The sequence below is a fragment of the Brienomyrus brachyistius genome, chromosome 9, assembly GCF_023856365.1.
Source record: "Brienomyrus brachyistius isolate T26 chromosome 9, BBRACH_0.4, whole genome shotgun sequence".
NCBI classification, from domain to species: domain Eukaryota; kingdom Metazoa; phylum Chordata; class Actinopteri; order Osteoglossiformes; family Mormyridae; genus Brienomyrus; species Brienomyrus brachyistius.
This window is the reverse complement of record NC_064541.1, coordinates 21150000-21165651: the sequence shown is the minus strand read 5'-3', so window position 1 is coordinate 21165651 and position 15652 is coordinate 21150000. Positions and strand designations below refer to the sequence as shown.

At 47.1% G+C, this 15652-nt stretch overlaps 1 long non-coding RNA gene across 1 annotated transcript; it reads left to right on the top strand.

Annotated features, from left to right (window-relative positions):
• Positions 1-5380: 5380 nt before the first annotated feature.
• LOC125748730 (uncharacterized) lies at positions 5381-14413 on the top strand. The gene is made up of 3 exons (XR_007399660.1): positions 5381-5521; positions 12556-12702; positions 12993-14413. It is a non-coding gene; the product is annotated as an uncharacterized LOC125748730 (long non-coding RNA).
• Positions 14414-15652: the final 1239 nt, after the last annotated feature.

Here is a 15652-nt window from a genome sequence, read left to right as displayed (position 1 = left end):
TGCCTTAAGGGCTCTTTTGGAATGCCTTAAGGGATCTTTTGGAATGCCCTAAGGGATCTTTTGGAATGCGTTAAGGGATCTTTTGGAATGCCTTAAGGGCTCTTTTGGAATGCCCTAAGGGCTCTTTTGGAATGCCTTAAGGGCTCTTTTGGAATGCCTTAAGGGATCTTTTGGAATGCCTTAAGGGATCTTTTGGAATGCCCTAAGGGATCTTTTGGAATGCCTTAAGGGCTCTTTTGGAATGCCTTAAGGGATCTTTTGGAATGCCTTAAGGGATCTTTTGGAATGCCCTAAGGGCTCTTTTGGAATGCCCTAAGGGCTCTTTTGGAATGCCTTAAGGGATCTTTTGGAATGCCCTAAGGGCTCTTTTGGAATGCCCTAAGGGATCTTTTGGAATGCCTTAAGGGATATTTTGGAATGCCTTAAGGGATATTTTGGAATGCCTTAAGGGATCTTTTGGAATGCCTTAAGGGCTCTTTTGGAATGCCTTAAGGGATCTTTTGGAATGCCCTAAGGGATCTTTTGGAATGCCCTAAGGGCTCTTTTGGAATGCCCTAAGGGCTCTATTGGAATGCCCTAAGGGCTATTTTGGAATGCCTTAAGGGATCTTTTGGAATGCCCTAAGGGCTCTTTTGGAATGCCCTAAGGGATCTTTTGGAATGCCTTAAGGGATATTTTGGAATGCCTTAAGGGATCTTTTGGAATGCCTTAAGGGCTCTTTTGGAATGCCTTAAGGGATCTTTTGGAATGCCTTAAGGGATCTTTTGGAATGCCCTAAGGGCTCTTTTGGAATGCCCTAAGGGCTCTATTGGAATGCCCTAAGGGCTATTTTGGAATGCCTTAAGGGATCTTTTGGAATGCCCTAAGGGCTCTTTTGGAATGCCCTAAGGGCTCTATTGGAATGCCCTAAGGGCTATTTTGGAATGCCTTAAGGGATCTTTTGGAATGCCTTAAGGGCTCTTTTGGAATGCGTTAAGGGATCTTTTGGAATGCCTTAAGGGATCTTTTGGAATGCCTTAAGGGATCTTTTGGAATGCCTTAAGGGCTCTTTTGGAATGCCTTAAGGGATCTTTTGGAATGCCTTAAGGGATCTTTTGGAATGCCTTAAGGGATATTTTGGAATGCCTTAAGGGCTCTTTTGGAATGCCTTAAGGGATCTTTTGGAATGCCTTAAGGGATCTTTTGGAATGCCTTAAGGGCTCTTTTGGAATGCCCTAAGGGATCTTTTGGAATGCCCTAAGGGATCTTTTGGAATGCCCTAAGGGCTCTTTTGGAATGCCTTAAGGGATCTTTTGGAATGCCTTAAGGGATATTTTGGAATGCCTTAAGGGATCTTTTGGAATGCCTTAAGGGCTCTTTTGGAATGCCTTAAGGGATCTTTTGGAATGCCTTAAGGGATCTTTTGGAATGCCCTAAGGGCTCTTTTGGAATGCCTTAAGGGATCTTTTGGAATGCCTTAAGGGATATTTTGGAATGCCTTAAGGGATCTTTTGGAATGCCTTAAGGGCTCTTTTGGAATGCCTTAAGGGATCTTTTGGAATGCCTTAAGGGATCTTTTGGAATGCCCTAAGGGCTCTTTTGGAATGCCTTAAGGGATCTTTTGGAATGCCTTAAGGGCTCTTTTGGAATGCCTTAAGGGATCTTTTGGAATGCCCTAAGGGCTCTTTTGGAATGCCTTAAGGGATCTTTTGGAATGCCTTAAGGGCTCTTTTGGAATGCCTTAAGGGCTGTGTTTCCAAAACAGGGAACATCTCTCCAGCAGGTGACACCTCGCTGTACCCCTTCAGCAGTGTTCATCAGGGGTCAGTAACCTTCTCCCGAGGTATCACCCATAGGGGCATCCTCTTCTGAATAAGGTCAACTACACACTGCATGTTTCCTTTTGCAACAACAAGCCAAACACACAACAGCTGTCTCTGCCAAACTTTCCTGAGCCGAAGGGGATGGCATATTCCATATAAATGATTACCGGATAGGTCTGAGTAATAATTATTACAACCAAAAACATACACAGTTATCTGAGCAAAACAATGGATATTACACTAGTGGCAAAAATTGTGGAAACATCTAACATTTTTGGCATTACGCTTTAAAAATTACTACTCAGATATTGGCAATAATGTTTATAAACAATCAAAGATTTTTTTTGTTTAGAAACATCATACACTGGACGATGAAATAAGTAACTGGAGTAACTGGAATAATGTTCTGCGATGTCTAAAAACTGGAAGTGTTTCCACAGGCTTGATCACTAGTGTATATGGTGAACCACTTTGTCAGAACTCAACCTGAATCCTGCAGAAAAGCTGCCTCATTTGCTGCCGTGTCCCTCACATCCCCTCTCCCAGCCACCGTTTTGAGGTCATTCAGAGAAAGTTCATGTTTCCCAATGAATGCAGAAGTTAAAGTGAAACAGGAAGCTTGATGTAGCAGATTGAGGTGGCAGTTAATCACTCCCTGGCTCTGCAGCACATAGTTTGGAGTCCTGAGCCCACACCAGTACTGAGCAAACCTCAGCAGACTGTATCAGATCCTGAGCCCACACCAGTACTGAGCAAACCTCAGCAGACTGTATCAGATCCTGAGCCCACACCAGTACTGAGCAAACCTCAGCAGACTGTATCAGATCCTGAGCCCACACCAGTACTGAGCAAACCTCAGCAGACTGTATCCGATCCTGAGCCCACACCAGTACTGAGCAAACCTCAGCAGACTGTATCCGATCCTGAGCCCACACCAGTACTGAGCAAACCTCAGCAGACTGTATCAGATCCTGAGCCCACAGCAGTACTGACCAAACCTCAGCAGACTGTATCAGATCCTGAGCCCACACCAGTACTGAGCAAACCTCAGCAGACTGTATCCGATCCTGAGCCCACACCAGTACTGAGCAAACCTCAGCAGACTGTATCAGATCCTGAGCCCACACCAGTACTGAGCAAACCTCAGCAGACTGTATCCGATCCTGAGCCCACACCAGTACTGAGCAAACCTCAGCAGACTGTATCCGATCCTGAGCCCACAACCAAAATAGCCTCACATTCAGATGCAGTAGAGAGAAGCTCATTCCCTCAAAGAAGCAGAACGGCTTTGATCAGCCCTCACGCTCCAGTTTCATTTAAGAGAGTCACCCGGCACGTCCTACGACATGTCTGCGCTCGGTATTCCAACCACAAGACGCAGAGCGAGACAGAACCTTTCTCTCCGAAAATTAAGTGGAGGAGAACTTCGGATATTTCAGCTTCCGAATAACTCTACTTCGCAAAGAGATGAGTCCGTCCACAGAGAGCTGGAATCAGAATGGAAACGATCAGAGGAGTTCAATCTTCTTTCGCGTCTCTGGGGCATGGATGCAGGCATGTCCATTCTAGCCCACCGCAGGCACTAAGGAATTCCACTGCTCTATGTCCATTTTTTCCCTCAAAATTCTTTTGAATAATGGTGATCAGTCATAGTTAAGTGTAGTGAAGTACATGCATAATCTTAAAACCCAGCAATGAATTTCAAAATGATACTTTATTTGCACAAGTACATTGGAATTCATTCATTCATTCACGTATCCTGTCTTTCCCTTGAGATAAATGGTGCCCCAGAAGGATATAAGGGCAGTTCAGAGCCTTGTGACTATTCTGTCGAGGACTGACCCAGTGATCTTCCGAGCACAGGCACAGAGGCTTAGCCACGCACCCCCCCCGACATTCAGCTAGAATTTTAGACAGAAATTGGAACTTTAGACCTTCAATCATCAACCACCAAGCAACTGAAATAATATAAATATAAATGATATAATAACAAATTTATTCGTATTCAGTCATTTTCCTGCATTATATCTAAAAGACGATCGCTCAGCTAGCAATGGGGAGGGCAGGGTTCAGACATTCTATCACATTCTATCAAGCATATGGTTTACTCGTCCATGCGAGCATGCAACAGCCTTTTAGCAATTAATATATAACCAGTCAAATGCACTTGTTAATGGGTAATTGATAAGTTATAACGATAATGATTAAAAACAACTTTGCTAACATTTACATTGAAGGTCACATCCAATTAAGTGCATGTCTTGTTGCTGCTGCGTTTGCCGTTACCTCTCGAAGATTATGAGGCTCTGAGTTCCCCTTAATGTAATGTGGTAGGATTAGCCCACAGCACTGAAAGACATAAAAGCATTTAGCGCTGAACGGGGGAGGGAGGGGATACAGGCTTTCTGAGGTGGGATCCTGCCAAGGCCACTTCTGGAAGTGCAGATGACGTAATAAGCAGCACTCAGATGCTCAGCACCGACACACATCCAGCATCTCCTGCCCACGTTTACTGCCAGTCACAGATATCAGATGAGAGGTTAAGTAGCTTTTTTCCAGAAGGTTCCATGAAGCAGGTAAATCTTGTAAATCTTATTACTAATATTGCTTTGATTGTTTAATACATAAGGCGTAGGATTCAGAGGTTTCTGCAACACCACGACATTGAGGGGTGATGAGAGCCAGAGGGTGGCATGCTGTCTCTCTCTCTCTCACACACACACACACACACACACACACACACACACACACAGTTCACATATTCATATCTTACTGGGGACTCTCCACTCATTTCTCTGGGCAAAACTCTAATCCCAACTATGACATCCTTAACCCCTACCCAGCAATAACCATAAACAAAACATGGTTGCATTCACAAATTTGTATAAAATTGTGGTTATCCTTGTTGGGACTGGAAAAATGTCCCCACAAGGTTAAAAGTTACAGGATGCCACAATGTAATACAGTACATACAAAAATGCATATACCTACATAAAATCCACTCCAAACACAAATACACTCCTGCATAAGGATCACTCCACACACACACACACACACACACACACACACACACACACCCCTACATAGGCATCACCTTGGTACAGATTAAGATTACCTGGTTCTAAGAGCCTCAGCAATATGGAGGTATGCAGGCAAGCTCTTGTCAGGAAGCACATATGAAAAGCAGAGAGGACAAGCCATCAAACCGCACAACGCAGATTAGCAGCAGCTTCAGTTAAATAAACAATAGAAGCAGCAATAACAATCATACCCACAAGCACGTCGTGTCTGTCTGGCTGCGCCGGTTGTGTTTACCCAGTAAGGGTGACGAGGGGGGCCACGGACTCCCGTTTTCAGTGTGAACTCTCTGCCGACCAGGATCAACTAACCCCGTTGCACTCCACAGACAGGACCAGTACTTGCCCAGACATGTGCTGACACGTAAGAACAGCCAGCCTCAGACACGCTTACAATAATGTTAGGTGGCTCAGCAAACACTTATGTAGGGCAGCTTGCTATTATTCATTTTAGTTGGAGCCATTCAGGTTAAGAAAATGTTCTGTCGGTTTACAGCCTGGATGCATGCAGGTCAGGAGTCTGTGCCCTTCACCACTGTGCTGTCCTGTCACTACTGCACCCAGGGGAGAGTTCTGGCCATGGGTGGATGCCCTTCTCAGGTGCCCTTCCTGGGACTGGCGAGCTGGGCACGTATCAGACTGGTAAGTCATCCAATCAGTTGTGACTTCTACTTGAGGGCTACATGGGACTGGTATCACATAGCATCAATGAATCTAACACGGGAGATAAACAAACGTTTGGTTGGCAAAATATGTTCTTATAGAATATCAACTTACCGTTGCAAACTCTAGGCAGTGCAGAGGTCACGCACAGTGGGATCAAGAGAGAGGGAGGCTGACGCACTGAGTGCCCCCTCGTCTTGGTGCCTCACGCTCTCCTTGCCAGACCAGCCCATGTTTGCGCAAGAGATAAGCACAAGTTTAAGAGGCCACAGGGAACAGCTCAGGCTTGGGGTGGGGGTGCTGGTTTGCATAAAGAGAGAGGAAAGAACCACTGGGTTGAGGTGTGGGGGGCTTTGACCTCAGTGTGCAGGGAGTGATAAAGGAGCACGAGCTGCTCCTCCCTGCTTTTCTGGAAGCCAGAGGGACAGGCACTGATGAACTTTCAGGTCCTGCCTGATTTAAAGGAACAGGAGCAGATGTACTTCAAACACACACCTCTAGGTTAGCATCATCCACACTTGTGGCATGGACTGGGAAATTGTGTCATCTCCACACTAGAGCCACAAGGCCCTCAGCCTGCATTTGGATCTCCACACACAGCCATCTGTTTACCCATAGATCTCCAAATGACCGTCAGCTTACTCATGGATCTCCACACTAGGACTGCACAGTCCTCTGCATAAACCATGTGTAGCAGATGACAGATGTACAGTAAACACATGCCTCTCAGGTATCCTCATTGCTGGATTTGCAACATGGATTGGGAAACAGTGGAATCAACCAAGTAATTTTTTCCAGACTAGTGTCCCACATTATGGTTGGGCTTTCTATACACAGACTACAGCAAACTCAACAGACTTTCAATCAGTCCTGTACACTTAAAGGCAATGTTCAGTCATTTAACAGCCACAAAGCTATGGTCTCCTTTACTGCTGGATTTCTGGGAGGTCCTGAAGTAATCCATCATGTTTTGAAGACTTGAGCAGCAGTCAAAACAGACAAACAGAGAATGTGTAATGTGGCAGACCTAGCACCAGGCAACACAACCCTCCAATTTAACTACCCATTGGTTGAAAAGAAAGTTGGTTTCCTACCATTTCAAAGTACTTTCTTCAATACTTTCTTTTTCACAACACATTGTGACTTCGGCTGCAGCCAAGAAGTTTGGCTCACATTTTTCATTCTGAAATAATTGTCAAACTGATCTGCTTATACTGGGTCACACTTTAGATTTTTGAGACTAATGTCTTACTGCAGGGAGGGGGAAACACCTATTATCGAGACAGAGAGTCATGTGGGCTGCAAGCGGGACACGTTACTGCCAAAAAGTAGGGAAATACTGCTGAAAAAGTGGATAAGGAGAAGCTCCTTTAGCGGAAGTGCAGCCTGAACAGCCGCCTTTGCTCTCTTTGCCGCGCGCTCTGGCCGACTCTGAGGGGGAGACCAGCTCTAATAGCCGCCTTCGCTCTCCTCGCTGCGCGCTCTGGCCGACTCTGAGGGGGAGACCAGCTCTAATAGCCGCCTTCGCTCTCCTCGCTGCGCGCTCTGGCCGACTCTGAGGGGGAGACCAGCTCTAATAGCTGCCTTCGCTCTCCTCGCTGCGCGCTCTGGCCGACTCTGAGGGGGAGACCAGCTCTAATAGCCGCCTTTGCTCTCTTTGCCGCGCGCTCTGGCCGACTCTGAGGGGGAGACCAGCTCTAATAGCCGCCTTCGCTCTCCTCGCCGCGTGCTCTGGCCGACTCTGAGGGGGAGACCAGCTCTAATAGCCGCCTTCGCTCTCCTCGCTGCGCGCTCTGGCCGACTCTGAGGGGGAGACCAGCTCTAATAGCCGCCTTTGCTCTCTTTGCCGCGCGCTCTGGCCGATTCTGAGGGGGAGACCAGCTCTAATAGCCGCCTTCGCTCTCCTCGCTGCGCGCTCTGGCCGATTCTGAGGGGGAGACCAGCTCTAATAGCCGCCTTCGCTCTCCTCGCTGCGCGCTCTGGCCGACTCTGAGGGGGAGACCAGCTCTAATAGCCGCCTTCTCTCTCCTCGCTGCGCGCTCTGGCCGATTCTGAGGGGGAGACCAGCTCTAATAGCCGCCTTCGCTCTCCTCGCTGCGCGCTCTGGCCGACTCTGAGGGGGAGACCAGCTCTAATAGCCGCCTTCGCTCTCCTCGCTGAGCGCTCTGGCCGACTCTGAAGGGGAGGCTAGCTCTCCAAGAGTGTGGGGGGGAATACCAAAGTGCCCGCAGCCATGGCAACAGGGCCACTCCATGCTCTCTCAGCCCCCTTTAAGGAAGATGCTTGCTGTTTTCGGCCTGCTACTTTGGCTGTGTGGTATGTCTCCCTGAAAAGCAGCCTGCTACCCCCCAGTACTGGGATTTTACCACCTTCTTCAGTTCTATGCTCAGATCAGCACGTTTTCCAGGTTCTGCAAACCACAAACACAGATCATAAGTAACACCAATCCAGGCAATCGATTAACATGAACTATTTACACCAGGGATTCCATTAGCACTCGGCAACTTCACTTAATTAACGTCACACACAGAACATCACTCTGCCCCCCCGGATGAGGGAAGGCCTCCCCCCTACATCATTGACCTATTCTTCTATGCCAGCCGAGCTAACAAGCAAGAAAACCCGTTATTTTTCCCCAGAATAGTCGCAGCATATTGTTCCCTTCCCAGTAATGAGAGAATATGTACTCAGAGGCAGAGATAGTTTACTGCCAAGCAGACTGAGTCGAGCCAAATCACTCTGCCGGTTCTCCCGCTCCCCTCAACGACTCAGCATGAGCCTATTGTTAGACCCGAGGCTTCAGATACTGAAAAACACCAACAGCGCATCACGGGCAGCAGACCTCAGCTTCCCAAGACGTGTGAGTGCGTGCCTGTATGTGCGCGTGAGTGCTTATGACAGGATTACATCTGACAGGCTGGGTTACCACTGCCAACAGAGAAGCACAATCCAATCTAACACACCACCCATAATGCAACAGCAAGGTGCCTGTCAAAACCACTTAGGGATATGATAGCTATTTAACACACTATTTCTTTTGACACAAACCAGCAAAAAAAAGATACTGGGTGCAGGAAATTTTGAGTGAAGCTTTTAAATCTAACCTTCCGTGACACCACATGTCCTCTGTCATATTTGTAAGGCATTACGAGATGCACCCAGAGTAAGGATTTGGAGCGACTACTTTAGGACGCGTGCAAATCAGGGGTGCCTCGGAGACTGCTAACCGTCTAGCTGACATCCTTGCCAAAACCCTGTAAGTTTACAGAGCTGGCAAAAGCAAAGCAAATAAGTTTTCTCTTATAATGAAAGTTGGATCAGACATAACATGACTGCTGGCAAATGATAAATAAACCTCAGGACATACTGCTTCTACTGATTCGTCATGTCTGCCTTCCAGCAATCACATTCTCTAGAGTATGAAATATTTCATAGATAATCATTTTATATGTTCAGTAGGGGGGGTGGCATGGTTAGCACTGTTGCCTCACACCTCTGGGACCCGGGTTCGAATCTCCGCCAGGGTCACATGTGTCGTGGGGTTTCCTCCAGGTACTCCAGTTTCCCCCCACAGTCCAAAAACATGCTGAGGCTAATTGGAGTTGCTAAATTGCCCGTAGGTGTGCATGTGTGAGTGAATGGTGTGTGAGTGTGCCCTGCGATGGGCTGGCCCCCCATCCTGGATTGTTCCCTGCCTCGTGCCCATTGTTTCCGGGATAGGCTCCGGACCCCCCGTGACCCAGTAGGATAAGCGGTTTGGAAAATGGATGGATGGATGGATGGATGTTCAGTAGGAAAATGGCTGGGTTGAAGTGTATGTTTAGAGTATGATAGACATTGTTCCGCCTTCCTCTACTTTGCTGATGCTCTGCTGTTGGCATCCAATTCAATCCTGCATTTAAAAACCAAGACAGAGGCATCTGAGGGTCAGGGGGTCAGTTGAGGGTCAGCATCCAGCACCCAGGCTGAGGCCATTTCCCCCCCCCAGGTGCTTGAGGATCCAGACCCGACCAAGATGGCTGTTCTTCACAGAAGTGGGAGGACGCAGAGAGCTCAGTAAAATTCCAGACTCATGCATTTGCTTAAAAATCACTCCCCTTCTTCACAAGAAAGGGAGCAATGAACGGTTCTTTAATATATTACACTTCAGACCATTTTTTTGCATATTCTGACTGATGCCAAGACAAGCGAAGTTCTTCTGACAAGGCAGTGCTGCTCAGTATGAACACATTATGGTCAGACGGCGGATAACTTCAGCAGAATGGCAGGATGATCTTATCCATTAAGAAGGCAGCTTTGGATTGTATGCCACTCAGAATGTCTCATTCCAACAGCAGAGGGCGTGAGAGGGCCACCCGTTTCCAGCCAAGCATTCACACCACACACACACAGATTTGTAATTATATCTTTGTGGGGACTCTTCATTCATTTCTATGGGGAAAACTCTAATCCCAACATGGCGACCTTAACCCCCACCCAGCCCTAACCTTAACCATAAGTAAGCAAATGAAATATGTGACTTTTGGCATTTATTTTTGATGGCATTCACAGATCTTTGTGGGGACCTTGAAATAACAGGTTATTACATTGTGGGGAACATACAGTCCTCACAAAGTAATATAAACATAATCCACACAGACAAACAGACAGACAAACAGAGCTCAACCAAAAACAGAAAAGCTGCAGGCCGAGGTGGCGTTTAACATGAACAGATATGTACATTCACGTCCCAATCTGGGTTTCTTGGCAACAGATGTCGGCATGGAATCAATGAGCTATTTATTGTCAATTGCAATTTTGTTTCCCTTTGCATTCAGCAAAAGGGCAGAAATGTAAAAAAATAATAAAAAATACAAGTCACTCAAGCAAACCGAGAGACACGTTTACATTGAAGACCAGCACTGGAAGCACTTTGAGCTACAAAGTGCTTCTCGAGAATCCTGACAGATCAGGCTAGATCCTCGACATGTCAAGGTGTAAACCCAGGAATCCTGCGGGGGTGTCACCCAGGCTTACAGGAAAGAGAGTGAGCAGCTTCCTCTACAGCGGGGACCCCCGAGCCAACCCATGCTCCCCAAAAGCCAGAAAGGCAGTCGCTCCGAACTTAAAGTCCGTTCGATATAAACACCATGTCACGGCAGGCGCACATTGGCAGGCAGGACAACAAACGCGCTTGAGATTAACGGCTTCTAGCGAATTCCTAACGACGCTGGTGGCTGAAATGACAGGCAAACACATTCTCACTTTGTGACAATGGTACTGGGGCAGGACACAGACAGTGGCGGGACACAGACAGTGGCGGGACACAGACAGTGGCGGGACACAGACAGTGGTTGACTTTGATGAAGAGCCACTACTTGCGAAAACATCGATGCCAGGGGCTTCCTGTCAGCTAAGCAGATGGGCGATTTGCATATCAATGTCCAGTGTGTATGTTAACAGTGATTAGGCTTGAGAGGCGTGATAAAATAATTAGGTCAACAGTGACTTTGTTTATGACTTCTGGTCTTTCTGAACTGCAGGGCAGCTCCATCGCAGGTAACTCCATGAAGCATCTTGTGGTGTAGATGCATCCCAGTCGCTCGCAGACAGTCCCACATGTCCAGTGTTAACGGAGACACGCGGCCAGCTTCTGCTTCTGCAGGCTGTTTATTAGGAACAAAACGTCCTTCGTCTGGTCACAGCTGAATACGTGGTCACCTTCTCACTGCTAGACCTTACACAAAAGCGTTCCAGAATGTTCTGGAAAAGGCACAATTTAACACATTCAACAATTCCACCTAGCGCCCACACTCACTCACACACACACACACACACACAGACACCTTGGTATTTTGTTCCAAAATTTCCAGTCCCCTGGATTAAGAAAAGCTTCCATTTTCAAGCTTAAGACCATTTCTTTATATACAGACAGCAGGCCATCTGTAAAGGATGACAAACCTCTCCTGTCTGTGCAGCTGTCTATTTACCACCAAATGGCTTGGGGGATGGGGGGGGGCGGGGTATGCTGTCTGCTTTACATTTCTCTCAATTACATCATATAGAGATGTTGCAGCTCCTCAGAGATCCACTAGGGGAAGCCTAACCACGTTAAATTAATATAGCTATGCATGCACGCGCACTACAAAATTTGTATGCTGCGAATCAGTTCACGTCTTGTAGAAGCCGAACGCTCGTCCAGCGTGATGCCCGCGGTGGGGACAGAGGAAGGCGTTTAAATCTCTCTGACCGAAGAGGGTGGGCCGCGGTGTGGAAATGCGGAAAAAAAGCCACGAGTCCCCGACAGCGCTTTGCCAAGCAACCTGTGCACGTGCGCGTGTTTGTGTGCGCGCAGACACACACACATACATACACACACACTCGCACGTGCTCACAGTAGTTCACTATTATATTAACTATAATTTTTTTTAAAAAAGAATAACAAGAAGCAATCCCTAACAGAAGTATTACCAATGTCCTAAAATTGACAAATATTTTTTTTATTGCTCCTCAGGGAGGATATTTGAGGAGGAATAAAATTTGGCCTATAAATACGAAAGATTATGAAACGTCCGCAACAAGCAGCAGAAATCTGCCCCCCTGTTTAAGAAGAAGCAGAAACAATCATCCATCCATCCATCCATTTTTCAAACCGCTTATCCTACTGGGTCGCAGGGCAGAAACAATCATCAGGACTAAAACTCCCTGTACTTAAAATTCCACAGAGATGAATGATATAATTCAAGCTTTGTGATTCATTGACAGCTATGTTTATTTTGCAGTTTAGAGAAGCAGATTACCGCTCCTTCCCACTTACACAATTCCACAGATAACTCTCCGTAAATGTTACAATTGCCACTTCACACTTGACTGAAGACCAAAAACACACATGGCTTATGCACTCGGGCCATGTTTATGTTCATGTATGATTTATAATATGAATGAAAATCCCTAAATTGCAAAGGCCTGTTCAGTGCTGTAATTCAAGAAAGCGTGATGGATATGGTCAAATCTTTTTGTGAATTTTGTTACAGGTAAAAGGTTTCATCCTCATTTAAAGGTGAGGCGCACAATGGTCTACCGGTGGTTTCGCTTTGGTGTGGTGCTTCGGAGCAGATCTCGCACTGACAGCGGACAGGCCTCTGAAGCAGAGCCCGGGAAGACCCACATGAAATCAGCAGGTAATCTCATCCCGCTGAAACCAGAAGGAATTCTTTTCGTTTCTGGCTTTCCAGCAAAACAAAGCCAGAATACGAATCCTCAAGAAGTACTCAGATGGGAATAATAAACTGAGCTTCCATCCAGACACGGATGAACGGAAGGCAAATCTCCCGTAAATCCAGTCTTTCCCTTGCAATTCCTTATGGAAGGGGGGCTAAAAAGTATTTTAAAATAATAAAATGAGAGGAAATATAATTCATACTGGCTCTTTAAATTCACCATTCTCATAATTTTTCCTGCCATTTACAAGGTCAGTGATCTGCCAGAAGACACAGACATCACGGCCCGTCTTTCCAAAGTAAACATGGAGATCCCACTGTAACTGTGGTGTTCAGCTAAGCAGTGAAACCAGCCTGATCCGCGTGAGATGCAAATAGCTGGAGCAGGCGAATCAGGAGCTGAGAAACGCGTCCTGGAAACCCCCAAGGCTCCATCAGCTATTAGACACAAGCGAGCCCCCCCATAAAAGAGAGGAGATCTGTCACACCCGATCCTGGATTATTTTTAAATAATGACTGCATGGATCTCTGAACCTAAGCAAGACGTATAGTTCCTTCCTACATGATTCACTGTCTAGATATGAAACAAATCAGGATGACGGCAAAAAATAAATCAATGTCAGGCAAGTGAGAGACATTGTGGCCTGGCCTGCATATGGGACGTAACAAGCCGCCCTGGAGACAGAGGGCTATGCGAGGCTGAATGGAACGATGAGCATCTCTACAGTGCAGTGATGTACAGGCAACCTGCAGAACCTGCAGGAAGATATAGGAGCAGCTTCAGTGATCACATGACCAGCCACATGAACCTCAAATTCCTGCTCCCAAGCATGAGGTTCTGATGGTGCAAAAGGTTACAGAGCTCATCTGCCTCGTCCAATGGGAGGCAGGGTAGCAGATACCATCTGGAGTTGTCATCTTGGCCATGAAGCACCTCCTCCCAGCCTGGGTCCACAGGGCATGTCTGCCATACACAGGTGGCGTGTGCAGCTCAGAACCGCATCCATACGGCTCCGCGACCCGGAAAATTCCCAGACCTTAACCACAGCGAGGACTCGGTAGGGAGGTGGGATCCACAGTGGCTTTACGACTCCAAAAGAGCTGGAACAGTGCCAAGGAAATCCATCAGGCAGACGGATGCCGCTGTTCTGTGGGACGGTCTCACTGCATACATCACTTCCTGAACGCAGGTGGGGGTCCAGCAGCATGCAGTGAGGGGCTTTGCGGTGCCGCTTAACCTGCTGCCTGCACCAATTGGGCACATTTGTAATGTTATCCGGTAGTACGTTACGGGGCAGCGAGATTACCTTGGACAGATGCCCCCCCTCCCAACCCATTACTGCCCTTAAAGTCATTTTTAATCTCTCCTCCACTCTTCCCTAGATTCTCCACCATGTAACACCTGTTGTAATATCAATACATAATGATCACGTTAAAAGTTGGCCTGTTTATGTTGAGTAGGACGCCACATAGAAGCTAAATTTAACCAAAACAAACGAGTGGGGACAACCTGTGGCTCAGCGGATAAGGACACCGTGCCTGTGATCAGAAAGTTGCTGATCCAAATTAGAGATGCATCGATTCTGATATTCGGATGGGTATCGGCGCATATCCAGACCTATTTGACGGATCTGGTATCGACCATGCGTGACCGATCCATGTCCTATACTTACTTATTTAGTTTCTGCCAATCGCTAAAAAGATAGATTTAACACGAAATAGGAGCTATTTGTACAATAAATCGCACAACAGCTCTTTCCCATTTTGTGTTTTTTTGCGGCATTCAAAACGAATGCTAACGCTGCCCCTCGGTGGGTGTGAGTACAGTGACTCCCGCCTGTTGTGACGTCATACACATACCCTTCACAGTACGAGGAGCATACTGAGGAGGAGCAGATAAGATGTGACGATCTGGGAGTATTTTACGCTTTTATCAGAAACCTGGTGGTGCAGTGGTTAGCATTATTGCCTCACACCTCTGGGACCCGGGTTCGAGTCTCGCATGTTCTCCCCATGTCGTCGTGGGGTTTCCTCCGGGTACTCCGGTTTTTCCCCACAGTCCAAAAACATGCTGAGGCTAATTGGAGTTGCTAAATTGCACGTAGGTGTGCATGCATGAGTGAATGGTGTGTGAGTGAGTGGTGTGTGAGTGAGTGGTGTGTGAGTGAGTGGTGTGTGAGTGAATGGTGTGTGAGTGAATGGTGTGTGAGTGAAAGGTGTGTGAGTGAATGGTGTGTGAGTGAATGGTGTGTGAGTGAGTGGTGTGTGAGTGAGTGGTGTGTGAGTGAGTGGTGTGTGAGTGAGTGGTGTGTGAGTGAGTGGTGTGTGAGTGAATGGTGTGTGAGTGAATGGTGTGTGAGTGAATGGTGTGTGAGTGCATGGTGTGTGAGTGAATGGTGTGTGAGTGAATGGTGTGTGAGTGAATGGTGTGTGAGTGAGTGGTGTGTGAGTGAATGGTGTGTGAGTGAATGGTGTGTGAGTGAATGGTGTGTGAGTGAATGGTGTGTGAGTGAGTGGTGTGTGAGTGACTGGTGTGTGAGTGACTGGTGTGTGAGTGACTGGTGTGTGAGTGAATGGTGTGTGAGTGAATGGTGTGTGAGTGAATGGTGTGTGAGTGAATGGTGTGTGAGTGAGTGGTGTGTGAGTGAGTGGTGTGTGAGTGAGTGGTGTGTGAGTGAAAGGTGTGTGAGTGAATGGTGTGTGAGTGAATGGTGTGTGAGTGAATGGTGTGTGAGTGAATGGTGTGTGAGTGCATGGTGTGTGAGTGAAAGGTGTGTGAGTGAATGGTGTGTGAGTGAATGGTGTGTGAGTGAATGGTGTGTGAGTGAAAGGTGTGTGAGTGAATGGTGTGTGAGTGAATGGTGTGTGAGTGAATGGTGAGTGAGTGAATGGTGAGTGAGTGCATGGTGTG